We start from the raw sequence: 25,679 nt of genomic DNA, 5'->3' as shown, positions 1-25,679 counted from the left end.
AACAAGAGTCTATGTGACAGTCAAATGATGGTATGTTTGTATGATCCTCGTGCGTGGATGATTTCTTAAACACGAAATTTGAAACTTCAGCTTTCATTTTGCTGTCTTCTATTGTCACACCAGATTGGCTGACAAGTGACTGGATAGAAACCTTTGGCCCACTTAGTGGTTTTATGTATGACCAGAATCCTCCTGGGTTCTCAACAAGATCTTTCACTAAGGTATGATGGCGGAAATTATTGTATGCACTCATGATTTTTCTTCTGCAAGTATCTATCTCCTACTTTCAAAACTTCACAGAAGTGCTCCTGCATATCTTTTGGGACTAGCACTCCTGGAAGAAAGAATATTGTAGAGAGATGGCTCAGCTAGAGCCTTCGTTGACTGTCTCACAAGGTACAAGATGTGTGATTACTACAATGAAAATAATTCTTGCTAAGCAAAGTCTAAGGATACATGTTGAGCATCATTTAGATATTCATAGTGTGTGAATAGAATATACAATACAAATAATTACTGTTAATGAAAACTACTGTAAACGAAAATGAGTTAACACATTGAAGATCGTTTAGTTATCCAAAATGTTAATTATAACTTATATGTTTGTTTGTTAAGTTTTATCTTTATACACAAAAATTCCAATATTTTGTTGGAAATTTGTTCAAACAACAACCTCGACCACAATATTCGATAACAAATTAAAGGAAGAAATTTTGATGAGCATTCTTAGCATTCTATGCTGTTGCTCTTCCCTTTTCTATGTAAAATTCAATGATGAGGAGAGAAGAGAGGAGGAATGTTGGTGTGGTCATCTGCACACAGGTACTTGTGACCACCCACATCGTAGCTTGCTGCAAGGCAGGACAGGGGTGGACTGTTTTTCAGAGGGTCGAGCCACAGGGTGAATGTGACTGGCCATGCTGTGAGCATTGTGATAAATGACTGTAACATTTCTGGCAGAGATCATGCGGTATGAGTTGTCAGGATGTCAAATCACATCATGTCATGACCTATCAAAACATTCCACAATGCATTTCAAATGACTGTATCCACACTGGCCATTCTATTATATCATGTCATCACCGAGGCTTCTTGGAAAGAAAGTTTTGATGTCTGACCTCATCTGTCCACTGCTGATTAAATGAGCCTCAAGCTCATTTCCTCCCAATACAAAGCCATGTGCATCTCCCCATGCTTCGTTTTGTTGTGATTTTTGTTGCTGACATCAGTTCTTTGTTGTTTATTATTTTTGTTGTTTGTTATAAATTGTTTCACTTCGTTATGTTTTTTTTTAATTTGTAATTTTATAATAACTGATGAGAGATTAATTGGGGCAGTGAGGCAGCAGTTTGTATTGTATGACATGAGCATACAAAATTACTTGCCATCTTCTACATTTATAAAGTGAATTTTTCTACATACTATTACTGTATTTAATATTGTACAATAAAATGGACTGTAATATGGCTGCAACTTGAAGTGAAAACAGTATGGGGGTAGTATCAGATTGATTAGTAAGAATAATTTATTTGAATGTTGTCAGGCATTTGCAATGGTCCATAAAGAAATGGGCTGAAGCTACAGAGGTAAAATATGTGTTTTTGTAAAGTAATTTATTAGAGTTGTTTGTTTAAATATATGTTTGTAGTAGGCTTATTTATAGTTAAGTAGCTCTCTGGGTTGCCTGTGAAAAAGTTTTTTAAGCATAGTTTTCAATATTTATGTGGTTTCACTACCTAATCCCATTCCAAATAAGACACTTGGACTATTAAAAGCCAAATATAAGACATAAAGAACGTCTATAAACTTGGAAGGAGAGTTCTTGGCAGAGATATGACTATTGCACAAAAGTTTACACTGGACTGGCATCTTAAACTTAACCTTAAATCAACCAATTTTTCATGGGATGTGAAGGCAGTTCGTAACAATGTGTTCCTTTTAGTAATTCTTGCTGCAATTTGATGTAACAAATGCAAACACTGGTACTTAAACTTTCTAAAATACTCATATAATGTAGATTCCTCTTCCTCAAGCTCCTTGTGTAGTGTGTTAAATTTCCCTTCTGTATCACGTAATGACATTTTTCGGGCCAACACTCCTTTTTTTATTGTTTGTAGTTTTGTTTTCCATCTGTAATATGCAAGGTATTCCTGCAAGATGCAAAGCATATGAGTCAAGTAAATGTCATTTTTGTACAAATGTGAACTTACTCTGATTAGCCAGAACATTGTGACCATCAACGTACTATCGATATAAACCTTTCCAGGAGACAGCAGCGACACCTGGCGAGGAATAACTGCTAGTCAGACACATGCATGGTGCATGTAGTATCAGAGAGAGTGCTGCATATGTCTAGAATGGGGAAGATGCACAATCTATCTGAGTTTGCCTGAAGGCAGATTGTGATGGCCCAAAGGCTCAGCATGAGAATTTAAAAAACTGTACGACTTGTCGAGTGTTCAAGGAGTGCTGTTGTGAGTGTCTTCAATACGTGGCAAAACCAAGCTAAAGTCCAGACATCTTTGGGTTGGATGGCCACCGCACATTACAGATATCAGATGTGTAATCTGGGCAGACTGGTCAAACAGAACAGGCAGTGAACTGTCAGGGAACAGATTCGATGTGGATCATCCTGTGGTACATTTAGTGAGTATGTTCAACACCTCAGCATGAGTGTGGTTAATGAGATATGTTCATGTGTGTAGTGTAGGAAACAAATGTGTGAGTGATCTTTGAGGTCTCCACTTAACTTGATCTTGTTAATGAATAAGAAAGCTGTGTTATCTCTGGGACAGCTACCTACTCTCTTTCCTATGAAAGGATATATGTTCCAAAACAATTCGTCAGGAACTATTTGAAAACTGTTTCTTGTGTGTAGATGCCATAAGCATTTCTTGGTAGGAGCCTTCGACTTTTATGACCGCTCTGAAGGCCAGCTTGCATAATCTACAAGCTTATAATGCTGTATAATCAGTTAATGATGATTATACATATGTTAAGTAGTGCTAGTTTGTGATATAACAGTTCTGTAAAATAACAGAGTGGACGATAATGTAAGATAGTAGTATGAGATAATGTTTTGTCCTTTATTAGGGGATTAACAGGTCTGAGCTGTCACAAGTACACCCAATTTATACCATAATAATGCTTGAGTAGAAATGACGTGCCAGTGATACATCACTCATTAGTAGTACAGTTTCTGAGTGTAACATTTTTTCTCATTCTACCATTGAGATTTAACTTTATGTATATTCAGTGTAGATGGGGAGAAAATGTTTTCCTCTTGGAGTTCATTGCCTTTTTGTGTGCTAATGTCATCACAAGAATGTATGTGCCTTTATATGTAAATACCTCATTAACGCAGCTCACAGTACTAGTAAGTTCTGTTTTTTAAGGATTATCAGTACATTAAAACTCTGTGCTTTTGTGAGAAATGATAAGATGGTAGTCTGTCACTTTGTTTTATGTCTGTGTTGTTTGTTTTATCTACAGGAGTTCCATAGTGAGGAATGATGGAGATCACCTCCATGCTAACGATGTCAGAAGTGTATAGTATTCAGCAGTGTGTGGGCAGATTTGTTGGTTAGCCCTAAATTAATTTTAAGATGTTGTGTGTTTTTTATCATAATTCAAATGTAGAAAGATATTCAAAAACTGCGCATAAATGCTGCACAGTTACTTCCATTCATGTACGTGAGATAGGTTCAGGAAGGCTGATGTAGTTCACCATGTGGTAGAATTAATTCTTTATGTTATTGACATAAGTAGGACAGCAAGTGAATGTTTTAAATGAATATGATTGACTGTTGCAACTTCATGGCAGCAGAAGGGATTGAACAGACATTCAGGACCAAACTGTTCGGTATATGTAAGGAGCCATGTTAACTTTACTTGGAACTAGAAGGCATGTTCTGGATATTTTTGTCGGGACATTGTATATGGTTGAGAACTTTGTTACACCGTTTGTGGGAAGGAGATGCTGTACACTTTTCTATACCTACGTATTTCAAGTTCACCAGAGAGGTCAAGCCGCTATTATGGCTGCAGTGACAACAGTTTGATGGCTTTGCATTGGAAGAAAGCTGAGTCAGTGACCCAGCGATGCAGCCAGCTGAACAGTGCTGAATGGCATGCTTGACATCACCCAAGTCTCCACATAGCTGTCTGGATGATGGGCCTTCCATCGACATCTGCTTAGATACTACGCAAGCCACCTCACAGCACGTGGCGGAGGGTACCCTGTACTACAACTAGTCATTTCCTTTTCTATTCTGCTCGCAAATAGAGTGAGGGAAGAACTATTGTCTATATGCCTCTGCATGAGCTCTAATTTCTCGAATTTCATCTTTGCAGTCCTTATGCACAATGTATGTTAGCGGCAATAGAATCGTTTGGGAGTCAGCTTCAAATACAGGTTATCTAAATTTGATCAATAGTGTTTCTGAAAAAGAACGTCGCGTGCTTTCCAGGGTGATGGGATGGCCAATAGGTGCAATGTGGGGACGTTTTATTTCTTAGGAGAAAGGGAGAAGTATCGATTAGACTTGAGTTGACTCAGTGTATGACTGAATGAGAGAGAGAGAGAGAAAGAGGATCTGTTAAAGTGATCCTGGATAGACTGGCTCCTCCAAGTTTCTTTGGAAGAATGCCCACTGCAACTATGACCCCTTTCTCTGATGCATAGTATTTCTATGGACTCCTCTTGCCTATGGACAGATTGGTTTTTTGTTTAACAATAACATTATAAGATGTGACCATTTTGGACAATCTGAGGATTAGAATTCGATAATTCGATACTTTGGTAATATGAGAACATTTATTCAATATGAAACAGAAAGGCCCAAAATCATTTCTTCATCGTTTTAGGTGTAAGTATTAGTAGCAAGTACTTGAATCAGGTAACACATGACCATTTGGAAGTGAAGTTTTATTTGTGATGGTAGTATCCTGTGGATATGAATGGAGGTTTTCATTGCATGTGATTAATTTCATAGTATGACATGGTTAAGGGGCTTCTCTCTGAAATGTCTCTGTGATTCTTGCGAGTACTTGCAGCTGCTTAATAGCCATTTCAGACTAAGTTTTGACGGAGTGTGAACTCTAAAGACACAGATACTGCGTGGTGTTGCTCATTCATGTGAACAGACAAAAGGGTCATACTACATAAAAGAAGATAATGAATAAATTGACGTTGGAAAGGTTAGTACCGTAAATGATGTCAATTACAAACAATGCATTACTAGTGTTTTTGTATTTTGTTTTGCTTTTCCTAGTTTATTTATTATACAACTGTATGAAAAAGAACAGGATCACAATGATCATTTAGTGTGTGTATTAACGCTCACTATATACATAGGGCGTGATTTGATTTCATTTGTGTTGTTGATTTTCTGTAAACTACACTTAGGTACTGTATATCAAGACTATCACACAGGATCATGATGTATCTCATGAGTGTACCTAAATTACTTGTAATATTGTACTCCAGGTGGTGGAGAATTCAGATTCATTCAGTGGGAGTGGCCACAAACGTTGTGTTAGTAGAGTTGAGGCATTCTTTGTCATAGATACGAGAACTCGAAGTTCTGGGACGAATTTTCTTTTGCAATTTGTTGTATTACATGCTGACTAGGACGTTATGGTCTTATCCTAGACAGCACAGTTGTCTGGAAAAGATGTCAGAGACTGTCACTGATCGCAAGGACAGACCTTGTTCATTTTTCCTCCTAGGAAAAATCATTTTTGTCTACTTTAGATTGACCAGCAGGTTGCAATTTATGCACATAATTTCTCTGTATTTCAGTACAGTGCTATCAGTGTGCTATGGAAAAGGAATGGATAAACTGTGCTGTTTTGATTTTCAATGCGCATCCCTCATTAATTGTCAAGTGCCCTCAGTGTCTCAGTGATATCTTCATTTTTGTTTTCTTCTGGTGGTTGGTTTTGGTGTTGAATGGCTTGGAGTGCATCATCTGCTCTGGTGATAGAGGAAGCTTTCGTAAATTTTGCCTGTACAGTTCCAAGCTATTGCCTACTTGGGTTTTCTTCCAAGAACAGCAGAGCAGGATCATGGTTCAAAGATGTGTACAGTTCTTCGGCTGTGGTGGGCCATGGTTCGTAATAAATCCTCTCCCCACCACTTACTGGAAGAAGGACTAGTCACTGGTGACGCCATGTGTGGCACTCAGACGCTGGTGCTTGAGAAGGGCAGTTGACTTTAGTATGTGCTCCACTAATTTTGCTGACGGCAAGGGTATCGTATATGGAATATTTAGGTCGAATTACACACTACTCCGTTCCTCTTTAGGAGATATTGCGAGGGAATAAGAGGATGATATTTCCATAGGACAATTGAGAAGGAAAGACTTAATCAACCCGGCATCCTTGTCTTATGCAGAGGGCATGCCTTGTAACCAGACTTGCAAATGATAATATGTTGAAACTATGTGCGAGTGAAGCATAGAAGTAAGTTGAAATTATTTGTGTGTGACTTCTTTTGAATGGGCGAGCATGAACATATGGTGAGTACTTTGAAAACCTATTGTCTCCAGTGGACCTTGTGATCGCTGGCTACACAGACAATGTCGACAGAAAGTGCTTGATCCGAATTGAGATGAGGCTTGCATGTGCAGATTGTAGATTGAGATTATTTGCGTGTGGAGTGTATAATTAAACTGAATTTACTTCTGTGTGTAATCATTTGTACAGGCAAGTATGTATATATGGTGAGTACACGGAATTCTCATTATCTGTGGCAGACATGGTGGCTGCTGGATGGACAGACAATAATTACAGAGACAGCGTGCGTGATTGGAATGCAGTCGAGGTTGGCGAGCATAATCTTAACTTGTACTACTCAGCATGTGCCTCAATTAGGTAGTTCATGACAATTTTGAAGGGGAAATATGTTACTGTATTATTTATTTCATTTTTGTCTGGACTGGAACTGGGTTTGTGTATGAGAAAGAAATTGCACTATTAGGAACTGTGATAATGTATCGATGTTTTCACAGTTTGGGTAATGGCCTGGGTAAACCGCCAAATTTAGGGTAGTATGCTTGAATATTCCAAGTGGCCACTGTCTTGTTCTGCTATTCCTTTCTGCTTCAAACTCTCAAGGATGTAGAAGACGTTAGGGAGGTAGTGTGTGAGTGTCTGTGAATGTTTAATTTACAGAACATTCTTTTCCATTTCCTAAAGCAGTACAACATTGTCTTGGAGATTAAATGTTTTATTATTTCTTGCATTAGTAAAATAACTGTGAATAGTTAATGATATACATAGGAGACCAGTAGTTTACGTAGACGAAAAACAAGAGAATTATCTGTTTCCTGCCAAGGGTGCTTATCTGAGTAACTAAATGTTAAAAGTGTACAAATAATATGGAGGGAGATCCATTTCGATTTACAAACCATACCTTGCACCCACTCCCGCCATTTTGTACCATCATGACCGCCATTATCAACATGGCAAGGCCAGTACATGCCATGAGTGTGCAATAAGAGAGACATGGAGAATTCAATAATACACTGAATGGTACACTTTGTGAAACTTCCATTGATGGAAATTCACTTACACATTATCCACTGTGCGACTTAGCTTTCAACATCAATAGTATGCCGTATTGAATTCAGGTAGGGCTGGTATTTGTCCGATATATGCTTATTCCAAATTTCATGAAGGGTAAGTAATATTGAGTGGACCTCTACATTCAGTGTGGTCTCTGAGTGCAAAGAGCATTCGTAGTCCTGAGCTGCTGTACATGTGGCTGAGTGTGCAAACACCACTGGGTCTGCCAGACTCCGTACGACCACTATCAGTGTCAGACAGAACTTCTTACTCCATTACCAACTTAAAGACGCCCATAGGGAGATACTGGTACGTGAGACCACAGTGCCTGAAGTGTGAGGGTGGCGGCCTCTGTGTCCCCTGTCTCCATGTCCACAGGAGCCAGTTTAAGCCATTCAATAGACACCATCTCCTCTCAGCCATTCCAGTGAGTCTTAAATGTGTGTGGCTCCCACAACACCACTTTGAATGGTCCTTTGTAAGGATAGAATAATGGGGGGGAGGGGGGGCGAGCAGAGCCATACTGTAGCCACACATGTGGTGAGCTGATTAGGTCCCTGTGGACAAAGATGGGTTTGTCTCTGTGAGCCTTGGGAGTGGTTGGTCGGAGGAGGCCCATAGTTTTGTGGTGTGGTCTGCCAAATTGTGAAATCAGCTGCATTGACAGGGTATCTACTAGCTTGTCCAAGATCCATTGAGCAGGTAGGTGTAATGCTTGACTGTATACCAATTGTGCCAGTGGGTGTTCCATGTCTTCCTTGAAGGCTGACCATACTCCTAACAACACCATCAACAAATCCTCTGTACATGTAACATCATTGCACTTCAGTACTTCCTTAAGGATGTGGTGGATTCTTTCCATCATCTTGTTGCTGGATGGGTGGCAACTCATTGTATGAATCTGGTTGCAGCTACAGCTTGCTTCAGGTTCTAGCCTGATTGACCCTGCTCCTCCAGGGCCCGTATCTCTGGGTCAAGTGCTCGAGCACTTGCTATGTTGTTCCACTGTACGGACTTCATGCTTGTCCAACATCTGACTATGTTTTCACTTCCATTTACATGGTACACATCCATTGTGAATTGCGTTATGAAGTCTGTTATGGTTGACAAACTGCCTATTGGCTTCTGTCTCGGGTTCTTCGGCCGACGTTCATCTAATGATTTTTCTGACGTTTCGCCAGCACGAGTGGCTGGCATTGTCAAAGCTTCACCCTCCATTGCCGGTGGTGAAATGGAGGGTGAAGCTTTGACAATGCCAGCCACTCGTGCTGGCGAAACGTCAGAAAAATCATTAGATGAACGTCGGCCGAAGAACCCGAGACAGAAGCCAATAGGCAGTTTGTCAACAAGTGGCCACGAAAGCCTTAACAATTCTGTTATGGTTGTCAATCTGGGTGAGCCATTAGACGAATCTCTCTTGAATAGAGGCATGATTGGCGCGTGATCCATATAAATCGTGGAAGGCTTTCCTTCGATCAAATACCTGAAGTACTCGACTGTGGCATACACCGTGTACAGCACCGTGTCAATAGCGCTCCAAGACTCTGTGTGCCTGTGAGTGGCCGGTAATAAAACACTGAAGGTTGCCAGGAATCCTCAACGAATTGCTGGAATACCACCCACTCAGCCACCTGACTTGTATCAACCATGAGAACCAATGGTGCTTGCAACAATGGATGTGTCAGTGGGACCACTTGTGCAGTACATTTCTTTGCTTTCTCGAATATTGTCACCTGTTCTGAATTCCAAAGTACCTCCTTTGACCCCACAAGGTATCTACCTTTGTACAGATTTGTTAATGGAGCAGCAATGTTGCAGACTGGAATAAGTGCCAAAGATAATAATTCAGCGTTCTGAGGAATCTTCTAAGGCTGTCAAATGTTTTCAGACTGGGAGCATATTCATGGCTGTTACTAATTCCACAAGCGGTGTGAGTCCTTCTGCTGATACCTTATAACCTAGGAATTTCACTTTGGGCTGGCAAAGAACGCACTTATCTTTGTTGACCATGGCACTAGTTTCCTATAGGCGTGTAAAAACCTGTCACAGGTATTTTTTATGGTGTTTTCATGACTGTTAAAAGACTAGGATGTCGTCCATGTAAGAAGCAGAAAGTGCACGGAGCATCTGATAAATGAAATGCTGCTAGATCTGTGCAGCGGTTCTTGTCCCAAATGGCATGTAACAATATCCAAATAATCCAGAGTGTGTGGTGATTGCCATCCTATCCAGATCGCATGGTGCTACTGGAATTTGAATATAAGCACGTGTGCAATCGATAACAGAGAAGATCATAGTGCCTGCAACTGAATTGTGTACATCCATAACAGGAGGTATATGGTACAGGATAACAGCCCATAATCGTCCTTAAATTTAATATCCAGTAATTTTCACACAGCTTCTACATGCAGTTGTGCTTCTGAAAAATGTGCAGTGGTGAAACACACTTACTTTCCAAAGGCCTGGTCACTCCCTCCTTGGTGCATCTGTCATATCTTTTTTGCTGCTGTAAACTACATGGTTGTCCTGGCATGGTGAGTATAAAACACTGTGTGTTATACTGAACCATCGCCTTCACCTCTACCAAAGAAGAAATGTCTGGGAATTCGTTGACAATGTGGTGCCATTCTTCACTGTGAATAGTCATTACTACTGTAGCCTTTTGTATAAGCCCTTTACTGTCGTGCATAACAGGGTCGAAACAGTGCAAAATATCTGCTGCCAGGATGGGTTCAGTGACGTTTACAACCAAAACCCGACCAAGATCTAACACCATCTACTTTTTCACATACACTTCTATTGTTGAATTATTCATGGTGGAGAGGTGCTGCTATAACATCTGGGTGAAGCAAGTCTCTGGGCAACACGCTAATATCCGACCCTGTGTCAACCAAAGAGCCTTTCCCTGACTGCCTATCCATCATGACCTGTTGTTTGGAATGGTCTGTAATATTTGTAAATCCGACTCTCAGATGATTCCCCTCATACTCAGAGTCACTTTTTGTTGGATTGTGACCTTACAATTATAACCCTTTAAGCCCACGCGGTTGGCCGTGCATTCTAACACACGGCTTTCCAGGCAGGAAGGAGCACCGGTCCCCGGCACGAATCCATCTGGTGGATTTGTGTCGAGGTCCGGTGAGCTGACCAGTCTGTGGATGGTTTTTAGGCGGTTTTTCATCTGCCTCGGCAAACGCAGGCTGGTTCTCCTTATTCCACCTCAGCTACACTATGTCGGCAATTGCGCAAACAAGTTCTCCGTGTATGCGTACACCACCATTACTCTACCACGCAAACATAGGGGTTACACTCATCTGGTGTGAGAGGTTCCCTGGGGGGCCACCGGAGGCTGAACCACACAATAACTCTGGGTTAGGTGTGGGGCGGTGGAGGGGTGACGTGGACTGCAGTAGTCGTCATGGGGTTACGGACCACTGTGGCGGCGGCAGGGACGGAGCCTCTCCGTCGTTTCTAGGTCCCCAGTTAACATAATATAACCCTTTAAGGCTGAAATTCTCACATCTGGGTGGGGCTGTAATATAGTGTCGCCGCATGTGTACTAACTCCCTGTCCAGGATGGGCTCTAACTTATAGTGCTGCCCGTGAGACGTTTCCTACATGTTAAATGTACTCCAGTGTGCAGTATTCTCCTCTGGTGTTGTCTCCAGACTCAGGGTCATTTACCCATTTGAACAGTTGTGCTGAGTGAATAAAGATGACTTGGCATCTCCGCCGTGAACATATTCTTGCACTGCACATCCGGATGTACATCGCAGAAAATATTGTTTGCAGACGACCCCTGTGAAACTGGCTTGATAGCTGAAACACAGGGGAGCAGGGGAGGGCCACTGACAATTCCTGTACGACCACCTGCTGCGCCCGTTAGAGGTAATCAAACGAGTTTGGGTATCAACATGGGGCTGCGCAGTTGCGTACCTTAACCCTTAACCTCTGATGGAATTAGCACAAGTGATTTACACTTTTTCGTAGCCTGTCGTTATACTGTCTGTTGTCCTACCATTAGCAACCACTAGATTTTGAGTCTGACGTTTGCTGCTTGTTTTGCAGAAACTACTACCACTTCTGAAGCCAGAACGTGAATGCTTTCTGCTAGCTGCTTTGTAGTGGAAATCGGTGCTTTCCCCATGATGCTTGCTCCAGGGCCGTTGCGCACGCCCGCCTCCTAAATGCATGGTTTGGGGCCTCCAGAGGAAGTAATGCAGTCAACAGTACTGCCATTTTTCAGTTCTAAGCATGGCGCAATAGGCTCAGTATTTCTGCCCACCCTTGAAGGGGAGGGGGCGTCTAGGTCTGCAGCCAAGATTATTCTCATATTTTCTGGCAGTGTCTTCAGCCAAAGCATGCATAAGGACTGTTCTGGCAGAAAGTCAGGTACTGCTAGTGAACGAAGTTTGCACATAAGTTGACAGTTTAACTTGTTACCAAAATCTTTGGTGACCATTATCCTCTTTAGTCTGTTTTCGGGTGTTGGGGTGAAATATTGAATTAAGCAGCTCTTAAAAGCTATGTAACTGTGAGAATGCAAAACCTCCTCTACTAGAATCCTTTGTGATTTACTGAGGTGCACTATGATACAATGGAACTGCGCTGTGGCATCGTGAGTGTTGTACTAGGAAAAAGTGCTCCCTGCATACAGGAACCAAAGTTTGGGTCTGGATGTCCAGAACACTGGCAATTTGACGTGCTGTGCAGTTCTACCTTGTACTGTAGACAGTTGCAGTTGCGATTGTAGGACGTCAGAAATATCTGATCTCGCAGCACTGAGCAGGAGCTAAACACTGCCGTTGTCCACCTTTTTTGTACCGCAGTTGCTTCGTCGAGTCATAATTTTCTGCTCATAGTCGGGTTACCACAGAAGGAATTCTCCTTGGGAAAGCAGATGCAGTAGGCAGACACAAGCATTTATGTAGCACATTCATTTAATAATCACAAACACATACAATGAGATTTTATCACAAAGTACAAAAGGTGGCATAAAATTACAAAGAAAACTACATAAAAGATACACTCCTGGAAATGGAAAAAAGAACACATTGACACCGGTGTGTCAGACCCACCATACTTGCTCCGGACACTGCGAGAGGGCTGTACAAGCAATGATCACACGCACGGCACAGCGGACACACCAGGAACCGCGGTGTTGGCCGTCGAATGGCGCTAGCTGCGCAGCATTTGTGCACCGCCGCCGTCAGTGTCAGCCAGTTTGCCGTGGCATACGGAGCTCCATCGCAGTCTTTTAACACTGGTAGCATGCCGCAACAGCGTGGACGTGAACCGTATGTGCAGTTGACGGACTTTGAGCGAGGGCGTATAGTGGGCAAGCGGGAGGCGGGGTGGACGTACCGCCGAATTGCTCAACACGTGGGGCGTGAGGTCTCCACAGTACATCGATGTTGTCGCCAGTGGTCGGCGGAAGGTGCACGTGCCCATCGACCTGGGACCGGACCGCAGCGACGCACGGATGCACGCCAAGACCATAGGATCCTACGCAGTGCCGTAGGGGACCGCACCGCCACTTCCCAGCAAATTAGGGACACTGTTGCTCCTGGGGTATCGGCGAGGACCATTCGCAACCGTCTCCATGAAGCTGGGCTACGGTCCCGCACACCGTTAGGCCGTCTTCCGCTCACGCCCCAACGTCGTGCAGCCCGCCTCCAGTGGTGTCGCGACAGGCGTGAATGGAGGGACGAATGGAGACGTGTCGTCTTCAGCGATGAGAGTCGCTTCTGCCTTGGTGCCAATGATGGTCGTATGCGTGTTTGGCGCCGTGCAGGTGAGCGCCACAATCAGGACTGCATACGACTGAGGCACACAGGGCCAACACCCAGCATCATGGTGTGGGGAGCGATCTCCTACACTGGCCGTACACCACTGGTGATCGTCGAGGAGACACTAAATAGTGCACGGTACATCCAAACCGTCATCGAACCCATCGTTCTACCATTCCTAGACCGGCAAGGAAACTTGCTGTTCCAACAGGACAATGCACGTCCGCATGTATCCCGTGCCACCCAACGTGCTCTAGAAGGTGTAAGTCAACTACCCTGGCCAGCAAGATCTCCGGATCTGTCCCCCATTGAGCATGTTTGGGACTGGATGAAGCGTCGTCTCACGCGGTCTGCACGTCCAGCACGAACGCTGGTCCAACTGAGGCGCCAGGTGGAAATGGCATGGCAAGCCGTTCCACAGGACTACATCCAGCATCTCTACGATCGTCTCCATGGGCGAATAGCAGCCTGCATTGCTGCGAAAGGTGGATATACACTGTACTAGTGCCGACATTGTGCATGCTCTGTTGCCTGTGTCTATGTGCCTGTGGTTCTGTCAGTGTGATCATGTGATGTATCTGACCCCAGGAATGTGTCAATAAAGTTTCCCCTTCCTGGGACAATGAATTCACGGTGTTCTTATTTCAATTTCCAGGAGTGTATATCATGCTTCACTATTGCAATCACTTATTTGTCGATCGCCAGCTACTACAAGACAGTTGAAATGGTAACTTGAAACCACACAGGCATTAAAACTGTCACTTTTAGTACAGAATAACGCAGGTAGATTGAACAGCAGCCATTTGAAATGGAAGTAAGTGGTACAAAAGTACCCTGATTGATTGTATTCAAAACATAATCTACTTTCATCACATAAATTACTCATTATCTTCTCATAACGCACGTCCTACCACTGTAGCAATAAACCTTACTCAAAACAATGTGTTTCACATACATCCTTAACGCTGTTGATAATTGAATCTACATAATTTCATCGTATAAATATAAAAAACATCAGATACAGCATATTAGGTTAAAAGATGGTGTCCCTGTCTGATGCTAAGTGATGGTGGGAGAACGAAAATTCTGTCATAGAGTTAAAATGTTTTGAGCTTTTGTGGCACAGCTAAACGTGATGTCACTTGAGTGGTGCCTCAGTAGTTTGGGTGTATCCACACACAACTTCAGTGACGCCACTCGAGTGATGGCCAAGTGCCATCATTTTTGTTGCATGTGGAAACCCGTCTTAAAGAATGTGTTTCACATGTTTGTCAGAAATTTGGAATGATGGAGAGTTTGACAAGATGGCGAATGTTTTTTTTTTTGTTTCTGCATATGTTTACTGAAAAATAGTTTCATTATAATTTATCTGAGTGTACCGTTATCATGAGTTTCGACAAGTATGGAAACTACAGTCAAGGACTAAAACCAAATAGGACTAGCATTTACCAGAACGGTAAAGGTGTCACATATTTCCCAGGCACGTATTAAACAGGAAGAGGTAATAAGAAAACCAATATTATACACACAACATGGAAGCAGAAGTGCAATAGAATAGGAAAATTGTAGTTCTTCGGTCCTTCCACAAACGATGTACGTTATATGTTCCCACATTGTGATATTTTAATGAACTGGCATTACAGGACAAACCAGAAGAGAATAAATTTTCACATGCTTCTGTTTTATTATTCAATATGTGGGTGAAGTATTTCAAAACAAGTTATTAAAAGTTTCACTGCACATTCGCAGAAAGTTGCTACCTTCCAACCATCAGGTTCTGAAAGTAACATTTGCTTTAATGGGTTTTCATGTTTATTGTTCTCTCTTGTTTTCAACCATTCCCTGGACCAATGTCTTGTTTTCTTCTTCTTCTTCAAACAGACTGCCAAGATTAAAGTTAGAAATATTTTATCTGCATCTGTAGCCATTCCTGTTAGTGTCAAAACACACCATAAAGAACAACATCTGCTTCAATAGTGAGATTAATAAAATATACTTTGTTAGTGTGTGTATGGGGTTGTTTGACAAGTCTGTGGCTAAATAAGAGCAAATTTGACAAAAAAACTTGATCGTTTACTAACATCCTAAGTTTTACAAGTTATGGGTATTGAAATAAAAACGTTGATATTTTGTATCGGTATTGTCTCAAACGTAATGTCCCTCTGTAAAATATTTATATTTGTATGTAGGTTTTCTGGCTATTATTTGAAAACTGACACTCCCTCGCTTTTGAGAACCTCAGTGTGCTGACTGTCATACTCTACACAAAATTTCGTACATCTCCAAAGACTGAGATTTCTTAAAAAAACTGTACTAATTGTCAACTAATTATCCTATTTGTAGATCCTGTTTTTACCATCAACAAAGTTTTTCAATACTCTCACTCATTTTATAATCGACTTTTGTTACGTTTTATATCTTCTTACTTCATTTTATCGGAATGTCACATTGTAACCACACTCAAACTCAATTCCGAAAGTAGGGTCGTCAACAAAGTACAACATTTAACAGTGAAAGAATGTTGATTACGAACACAAATGTATGGCTAGAACCGAACTGGCGTGCTGGATGGAGAGTGAAGCTATTTGTATAAATATCGAATTTTTCTGAGCAGACAAACATAAGATATTTCAAGAACCTTTTAGAAATGATAAATACCACATCACAAATGATTGCTACTGGTCTGGTTTGAACTGGTAACCTGCAGCACACCAGACAGCAACGCTAACTACTATAGCACAGGGCAAGCGCCATAATTCACAGCAATATTTACAGGTCACTTTAGTAATTTTCCACGCATTTTAGGTGATAATAATCTGGCATCTATGGTTAAATGTAATATATCATGTTTCTTTGATGCAGTAGTTACCACTGATTTTTGCATCATCTTGCCACTGGTTCTTCTGCCTTTCAGGGACAGTTTTCCACCCCATGGTCAAAAGGTTGCTGTGGAACTGTGTCTGCTCTTCTGCTGTGATTGACAAGGCCCTTTGGCAGGAGAAGGTTGGATCCTTATAACGAAAGTCTTTGGCCCTCATATTCGTAACTAAATAAAATTTCACTAGAAGCAACTGCGCCCACTGGGCTCCACTTACAACCCTGTGCACACCGTTCCCAGTAAGTGTGAGCACAAGACACCTGTGTGCTGAATCAATGACAGACTATTGTTTGACCAGCTACGTAGCATGAAGGGTACAAAGATGCATGATTGTAGGTATCTGTTCCAAGTTAGGGCATACTTGATGTAAAGAATTTGAATTTACCTCATTGTAGATCAAGTGGCATATGTGAGCGTAGTTTTTCATTTGATCAGATCAGCAGAGACGAACTTCTAAGAGGAAGGGGAAAGACTTCCAAGTTTGCATGCAAATACTTCACGAATTCGCAGTAGCCACAATATCATACTTAGACTAGATTTTCTGATGAGGAGAACACGGTAATTGCCATAAACCGATTGCCTGTAAACATTACTCAGTGGAAGAGGAGTCAACATAAGCGAACAGTGTGTCACCTTATCCGTAGATACTCGACCGTTTCCGAGAAAACGACGGTCAGATTTCTCGATTTAATTTAGATGCCTTTTAGCGCACACTGATCTCAACCAGAATGGTAGCACTGTAGCTAGTATCGCGTTGTCTCAGTATTACACCCCACGTTCGAAACCCGATGATTGTTTTTATTTTATTTATTTATTTTTTTCATTTATCTACCCACGTCTGTAGAAGATTATTACACTAATGTTTCTTATCAAGTTAAGGGATACAAGGGCGTTACATTAATTGTAACATCACAGTTGCGTTTCACAATAATTGTCGTACATTTACTATATAATATATGGTATGGTGTGTGGTATTTTCAGGGGTTGCAACCTTTTTAAATTATCATATTCCTGTAATTATTTCATTCTTATACCAATCTTGTATTGATTCTCATGTTTTTATTCTTATGTTTATTCTTCAGGAAGATTTTTTGCTTTCCCTTGAATGATACCAATAATAGAAACATTCGAAGCATAAAAATTTCGAACACCATGAGCATCCCACGAAGGCAGGTTTGCCACAATGACATTAATTCCAGTGAATCTCACACAGGAAAGAAACTTCATTAGTATTGCTGAAGATTAAGCGCGTTGGCAATAATTTCGTGGCAAACCGCACATAACACATCACTTTAGCGAAAACTGCTGCTTGCAATTGATTATGAATGAAGATATACTACAGTAATTTCACCAAAAATAATTTAAAATGATTTTCTCATTCGTTTATTGTTTTCTTTTAAATTCAGTCTCCAGACATGCAATTGGCAGACAAATAAGGACAATGATATTTCAATATTCATCGGAAAACATTTGTGCAGTAATCTTCTACGCTTACATGTAGATGAATGAAAAACAAGAATAAAAATAATTATCGGGTTTCAAACACAAGAGTGTAAAGCTTAAACACTAGCCACAGCGGCACCCCTTCATCTGAACGATTTACTCGTTAAAAGGCATCTAAATTACATTGAAAAATTTGACCATCATTTTCTCAGAAAAAGTCGAATATTTATGGATAAGCTGAGACATGTGTCCACTTATTATGACTCCTCTTCCACTGAGCGAAGTTTCTGGAAAATCAGGTTATCGCACTTGCTGTGCTCTCCTTGCGAGTAAAAATCACGCCAAAGTCGATCTGGAATGGCACACAGTTTAGCTGGAAGGGACATAATTGGTTCAAATGGCTCTGAGCATTATGCGACTTAACTTCTAAGGTCATCAGTCGCCTAGAACTTAGAACTAATTAAACCTAACTAACCTAAGGACATCACACACATCCATGCCCGAGGCAGGATTCGAACCTGCGACCGTAGCGGTCGCGCGGTTCCAAAGGGACATAATTGCCCTCTTTGGATTTTTCTGCAGGAAAAACAGAAACGCCCCAATGTGTGTCCAGAGATCAGTAAAGCTATCTAAAGAGCCTGAAAAGTCCCTTACTCTTGACTCACACAATAAACTGCCATAAGGTACCAGAAAGTTAGTCTGGGTAGGTGTACGAGTAGATTTGTCAGTTAATACGTTGTGTATATTTGAACCATAGGCAGAAAACGAGGAATTGGATAGTTTGTACTATGTGCAGGAGGATGCTGAAATCAGTGTAGTTCCCATCTGCATCGATACTTTTGGGTCATTGGAATTGGATCTGTTATTAATTGTACTGGTAGCTAGCCTGGAAGTGTTGGAGGAAGAAGAGTTACATAGGGATTTCAATATAAGGTATCCTAAGCTGAGACAGTCTAGAAACTTAGCCTAACTACGGGAAAAGTGTCACATTTACAAGGAAGTGACAGGGGACTAATAAAGAAGTTCCTAGAAGAGTACACTGAATTGTTCAGTCCTCCAAGAACATTGCCAGCTACACAGATAACACAGCGTTTGATTCCTAGTGTGAATGAAACACCACTGTACAGGAAACCACATCGCGTTCCAACTCACCTTCAGCTGGTGATGCTAGAATTTATGAAGCAACAACTCTATGATGACATAATGGAAGAGAGTACCAGACTGTGGAGGGCGCTTGTAGTAAATATGTCAAAGAAGAGCTTGTAAGGGAGTAGGTGCCAGTACATTATAATTGACAGCGAGTGTTCATCAGAGACAAGGGCATCATACTGAGTGCCCCAAGGTAGTGTGATAAGACCGCTCTTAAACTCCATATACATAAAAAATATGACCAATAGTGTGAGCAGCAGTCTGTGGCTGTTTGCTGATGCTGACGTAGTGTACAGAAAGATATTGTTATTGAGAGAGTGTAGGAGGACACAAGATGACAGAAAAAATTATCTAATTCGTCTGATGAATGGTAGCTTGCTCTAAATGTAAAAAAAAGAATCTCCTAAGGTTTGAATACAGCATTACCAGCATACAGCTTGGCAAAATCACTGCGATTACATATCGAGGCGTAATGCACCAAAGCAATATAAAACGGAACGAACAAATAAGCGTGGTTTCAGGGAAGGCGTATGGTTACTTTGGTTTATAGGGATAATGTTGGCAAAGTGTGGTTCACCTGAAAGGAAACCATGTATATAAAACTAGTGTGACCCATTCTTGAGTACTGCTGGAGTGTTTGTGATCCCTACCAGGTCAGATTAAAGATAGACATCAAAGTAATTCTGAGGTTGGCTGCTAGATTTATTACCAGTAGGTTGGAACAACATATGAAAATTTTGGAGGTGCTTCATGAGCTGAAATGGGAATCGCTGATTGGAAGATGATGTTCTTTCCATGAAGCACTACTGAGAAAACTTAAAGAACCAGTATTTGAAGCTGACTGCAGAACGACTCTACTGCTGCCAATGTACAGTTCTCGTAAGGACAACAAAGGTAAGATAAGGGGAATCAGAGCTCATACACAGGCATATAGGCTGTCCTTTTCACCTCACTCTATTTGCAGGTGGAACAGGAAAGGAAATGACTATTAGTGGTACAAGGTATCCTCCACCATGCAACATATGGTGCCTTGCAGAGTACGTATGTAGACCTAGATATAGGGTCTACAGATTATGTTGTGACTGCTGTTATTTAAATCAATGTATTGTCACAGATGTGTACCCTAATACCAAATATTACAGAAACTTTGGATAAATGAGGGCACTGGCCATTATTTTATTACTAGGGATTTGTGAAGTTGGTACCATCAGTTGAAAGTAGTCCTGGAGGAGAGACCTAAGACTTTATTTATGGTTCTATCAGGCCATTAACAGTCCTGTTGAATGGCATTCTGGTTGAATAATGAGCTGGTGACATTCCAAGTCCTACTGGATGGAGTGTTATTAGGTTTGAACCTGAAACAGTGTATGGTCTACTCAGACGGTATTATAGCATTTTATAAGGACATTCTAGAAATCGTAGCCTGTTTCAGGACTTCTTTAGTGGATTACAAGTGACACAACTGACACTTGTCTGCAAATGTGCCATTTTGTATTGAAGGAAGTTCATTGTCATGTGCAAGAGTGGATTTATGGAATGCTTTAAAACATGTCTTGTGTTACATTAAGGAAACCCCAAAACTGAGTCTGTTATGTGGTAGGGATGAAAAGTGTACTGATCCTATAACATGTAACATGTAACAAACCCAGCATAAATAAGTTACTGAATATGCAAAGGCAGCACAACTTCCATCATGTAAATTCAGAACCGACAAGACTAAAAGAATGCTTAGATAATGCTTTTGTCAACTGTGCTTATGATATGTACTCCACCAGTAGATATGAATTTGATTACTCAGACCACTCCATGTAACAGGAGAGTTAATACACTTTATAAAAGGGGTTGAGAACAAGACTGTACAAAAATTATCAAAATCTAATAACATAATATTAACAAAAAACAGTCTCAGAAAACTAACAGACCAGCTGAGCATAACTAAGTGGGAGAAATTATTTCCAACATGCAATTCCGATCCCCAAACAGTTTATGAAACATTCCACAACTACTTAATACGAATGTTAAAAGCTCATCTTGTTCCACACAAATGTCATAAAACAAGAAACGTTAACTGTGGTACACCAAAGACGTGGAGAACTTAAAAAATAAGCTATTACTATTAAAGTGCCTTGACAAAGTAAATAACTCTAATGAATTAACCACTAAGAAACAGTATAAGAAAGAGCTACAATTGGCTAAGCAGAGATACAACACTAATCTCATAAAAATATTAAAAACCAGTGGAAAACAGCCTGGTCCGTAATTAATACTGTTAAATGTGAAAGCAGAATCTTTGATAAGATAGCCACAATACCAGTAGACACATTCAACAAATATTTTGTAAGCTGTGCTGCTGAAATCAAAAAGTTGATCAGTAGCCCATTGTAACATATATAGATTAGGTTAAGAGCACAAACCTAAATCATAATCAGGCCAAACCTTCTACAAAACACTTCAAAAAGGTATGCCAAGATGAAGTTCTTAAAATTATCAAAGAAATCAAAAATTCATAAAGTAAAGATATTATTAATACACCAAACAACCTACTGAAAGAAATAATGCGTTACACTGCAGCACCATTAACATATTTTATAAACTTGGTTTCATAGAAGTGGTTTTTCCTTATCCTCTCAAACTATCCATGATGACTCCAGTCTTTAAGAAATCTGATCCAGCAAACTACTGGCCAATTTCTCTTATTTCAGTACTAGCCAAAGTCTCTGAAGGCATAATATATCAGCAGATGTATGAGTATTTAGAACTAAATGGCATGGTAAGTTCATCACAGTTTGGTTACAGAAAAGAAAAGTCGACTATCCATGCCGCAGAACTCTTAGCGAGAGACATTTTAGCAGCATTCGAGGACCATGCCCAATTACAGGTAACCTTATGTAATATGAGCAAGGTCTTTGACTGTGTTGACCACTCTGTTTTGCTCTATTACTAGAGTACTATGGAATATGTGACAAAAGTTTAATAAAACTTGTCAAATCATACCTTAATAAAAGGAAGCAAGTGGTGAGTTCAGGAATTCATCTGCCAAACACACCTGAGGTCCAACATGGAGTGCCACAGGGATCTAAATTACGACCACTTCTATTCCTTGTACATATAAATGACTTACCTGGAAACATAGACATAAAGACATATATGTATGCAGATGATGCAACTTTTCTGTGAACCATGTATTTGAGACTCTTGCTAGTAGTATGAATTTGGCAAAAGAAAATGCAATATCATGGTTTAATGCAAACGGTCTACTGTTAAATGAGAAAAAGACCAAGAATATGTAGTTCAGTCTATCAAAGACTGTACAAATAGAATAACAAAATGCAAAACTTTTAGGTGTCATACGTGACACTAAACTAATGGAGAACTCTCGTGTTGAACACATAGTGGTTAGGCTGTCAAGAGCTATATATCTGGTGAAGAAACTGATGCCCTGTGTGCCATTTGAATATGTAAGGACAGCTTGCTTTGCTTTTTTTCAGTCTGTTTTAAGGTGTGGGTTAATACTCTCAGGAAACAGCAAAAGAAGAAGAAAGCAGTAGGAGTAATGACAAAGGTAGACAATAAGGCAGATTGTAAACCATTGTTCATTAAATATGGAATATTAACAGTTATTAATCTATATATTCCTGATAGAATTAACTAAATACTTGCTGAACTACCAAATTTAGGTGTAACGAATCAAAATCATGACTAAAATACAAGAGTCTGTACTTCTGTGCTCTCCCCACTGAACAGATTAGCAAAAGCTAACAACAGTCATAAGTACATGGCAGTTAATATATATAAGAAATTGTCTAAACATGCCTCAAGCATGCCAATCCAAGTATTTAAGGAAAAGTTACACAACGTTTTGCTAACTAAGCCGTTCTATTCACTGAAGAATTTTTAGAAATGCCCAATATCAACGTAAATAGGTAAAAATGTATTTTATAAAATTAATAGGTTTAGTGAACTGATGAAGTCTTGCATGTAACAATGCTGAATGACGAATAAACAGTCTGAATCTAAATCTGGGTTTCTTCCAGTTTCGAAGACTGCAGTTTAGAAGTGCTTCAGCTCCCACCATTTCTCACCACTTAACAGCAAAAGTTCCTTCTTGTATCAACTATTTGGACAGTATTCTTGTCACAGGTAGTATGCCTGCTGAGCATTTGGTACATTTATAGTGCTTGTTTGAAGTACTTTCTCCAGCTAGCTTCAACTGAAACAAGGAAAAGTGATCCTTCTTCCACAAAGAACATGAATATTCAGGGCATGTTATACACTGTGTGATCAAAGGTATCCGGACACCTGGCTGAAAATGATTTACAAGTTCATGGCGCCCTCCATCGGTAATGCTGGAATTCAAGATGGTCTTGGCCCACCCTTAGCCTTGATGGCAGCTTCGACTCTCGCAGTCACACATTCGACCAAGTGCTGAAAGGTTTCTTGGGGAATGACAGCCCATTCTACACAGAGTGCGGCACTGAAGAGAGGTATCGATGTCAGTCTGTAAGGCCTGGCACGAAGTCGGCGTTCCAAAACATCCCAAAGGTGTTCTATAGGATTCAGGTCAGGACTTATGCAGGCCAGGCCAGGGATGTTATTCTCGTGTAACCACTCCACCACAGGCCTAGCATTATGAACAGCTACTCTATTGTGTTGAAAGATGCAATCACAATCCTCAAATGGCTCTTCAACTGTGGGGAGCAAGAAGGTGCCAAAAGCATGGCTGTAGAACTGTGCTGTGATAGTGCCACGAAAACAACAAGGGGTGTAAGCCTCCTCCATGAAAACACGACCACACTATAACACCACGGCCTCCGAATGTTACTGTTGGCACTACACGTGCTGGCAGATGACGTTCACCGGGCATTCGTCATACCCTCATCCTGCCATAGGATAGCCACATTATGCACTGTGATTCATCAATGCACACAACGTTTTTCCACTGTTCAATCGTCCAATGTTAATGCTCCTTACACCAATCGAGGCGTCGTTTGGCATTTACTGACGTGATATGTGGCTTATGAGCAGCCACTCGACCATGAAATCCAAGTTTTCTCATCTCCTGCCTAGCTGTCATAGTATTTGCAGTGGATCCTGATGCAGTTTGGAATTCCTGTTTGATGGTGTGAATAGATGTCTGCCTATTACACATTACGACCCTCTTCAACTCTCGGTGGTCTCTGTCAGTCAACAGATGAGGTCGGTCTGTACGCTTTTGTGCTGTACATGTCACTTCACGTTTATACTTCACTATCACATCGGAAACAGTGGACCGAGGGATGTTTAGGAGTGTGGAAATCTCGTGTACAAACATATGACACAAGTGACACCCAATCACCCTACCATGTTTGAAGTCCATGTTCTGCAGAGCACCCCATCCGCTCTCTCACGATGTCTAATGACTACTAAGGCCACTGACTTGGAGTACCTGGCAGAAGTGGCAGCACAATGCCCCTAATATGAAAAACATGTTTTGGTGGTGTCTGGATACTTTTGATCACATAGTATAAATGCACAGGGTATTCATCTTTCTAATTCGCACTTACCTGCCATTAAGTGTCTGCCAGTGTCCCATAACATTAAGGAGCTCCAAGGTGCCATGGGAAAGGTAACCTATTACAGTAACTTCACTGAAAACATTGCGCAAATTGCTGGTCTGCTGACCAGCAGCACCAGAAAGGTATTCCCTTTGTGTGGTCCAAAGAATGTCAGAACACAGTTCTGCAACTAAAGAACACATTATAAAGTCGTCATTGTCTGATTCATTTTGGTTCAATTAAGCCTGTAGTGTTAGCTGTGGATGCACCTTTTTATGAAATTGGAGCTGTGCTCTACTGTAGAACTGGTTCTTCTCAAAACTCTTTAGAAGGTGCAGTGTAATTACAATCAACCAAAAACCGAGGTGCTCGCCATAATCAGTTGTGTTACCGAAGTCCACCAATGCTTGTAGTTCAGAAGTTATATTTGCTTGCAAATCAATTACCTTTAACGGCCTTGTTCAATTCTTTTAATTCCGTCCCACCATGGACAGCGCAAAAATTGCATATTCGGCTATGATATTTTCTAATTATGAGTTGTTATACAGGCCCACTGCACAACTTTCGAATGCTGACTTCCTGTCTCAGTTAATGGTCAGTACTGACACAGCATTTAATATGTATGAGTAATCATGACCTTATAGAGATACACAGGATTTTGAAAGTCCTCAAAATGTTCCATTCGACTTTCTGCACATTGCTGTAGAAACTGCTTCTGACCCAGCTCTGCAGGTTGTTTCGCAGTATGTGCACAATGGGTGGCCACGTAGTTTGAAATAAAGCCTTCATCCAATGGCGTACCGCCATTTTCCACATTGTGACACACTACCCACATAGTCAAGTGCTCTGCTGTTGCATACAGAGAATGACGATGCATGGATTGTGTTTCCTGACTCCATCCAATGGGAAATTTTGTCTTAATTCCACCACAGTCATTGGGATTTATTTCACACAAAGCAACTCACCTCACATCACGATATTTGGCAAGGCATGGATGCTAAGATAGAGAAAACCATTTCTTCTTGCAGTGTTTGTGCAGAACAGAATCACTTCACCCAGGCATCTATTTGAGTGGTCACGTCCGTCTGAACCACGGTAACATATCTATATTGATTTCATGGGTCCATTCTGGAACACACAATGGCTGTTGGTGGTAGGCGCATGTAGTAAATCTGAGTTTGTTGTTATCATAACATACAACACTACTGCCAGTAGAATATGACCTTTGTCCTTTATTTTTTGTCTTGCAGGACTTCCTGAAGTCTTTGTCTCAGACAATCGACTGCAATTCATGTCAGCCAATATTCTACAGTTTTG

At 40.9% G+C, this 25,679-nt stretch overlaps 1 protein-coding gene across 2 annotated transcripts in view; it reads right to left on the bottom strand.

Annotated features, from left to right (window-relative positions):
* LOC126184317 (EH domain-containing protein 1-like) overlaps positions 1-25,679 on the bottom strand; it is a 187,004-nt gene that overhangs the window by 114,979 nt on the left and 46,346 nt on the right. The window lies entirely within an intron of this gene.

This window comes from Schistocerca cancellata, chromosome 4, assembly GCF_023864275.1.
Source record: "Schistocerca cancellata isolate TAMUIC-IGC-003103 chromosome 4, iqSchCanc2.1, whole genome shotgun sequence".
Taxonomy (NCBI): Eukaryota; Metazoa; Arthropoda; class Insecta; order Orthoptera; family Acrididae; genus Schistocerca; species Schistocerca cancellata.
Note: the sequence above shows the minus strand (reverse complement) of the source record. Positions and strands in the feature narration are given on the sequence as shown.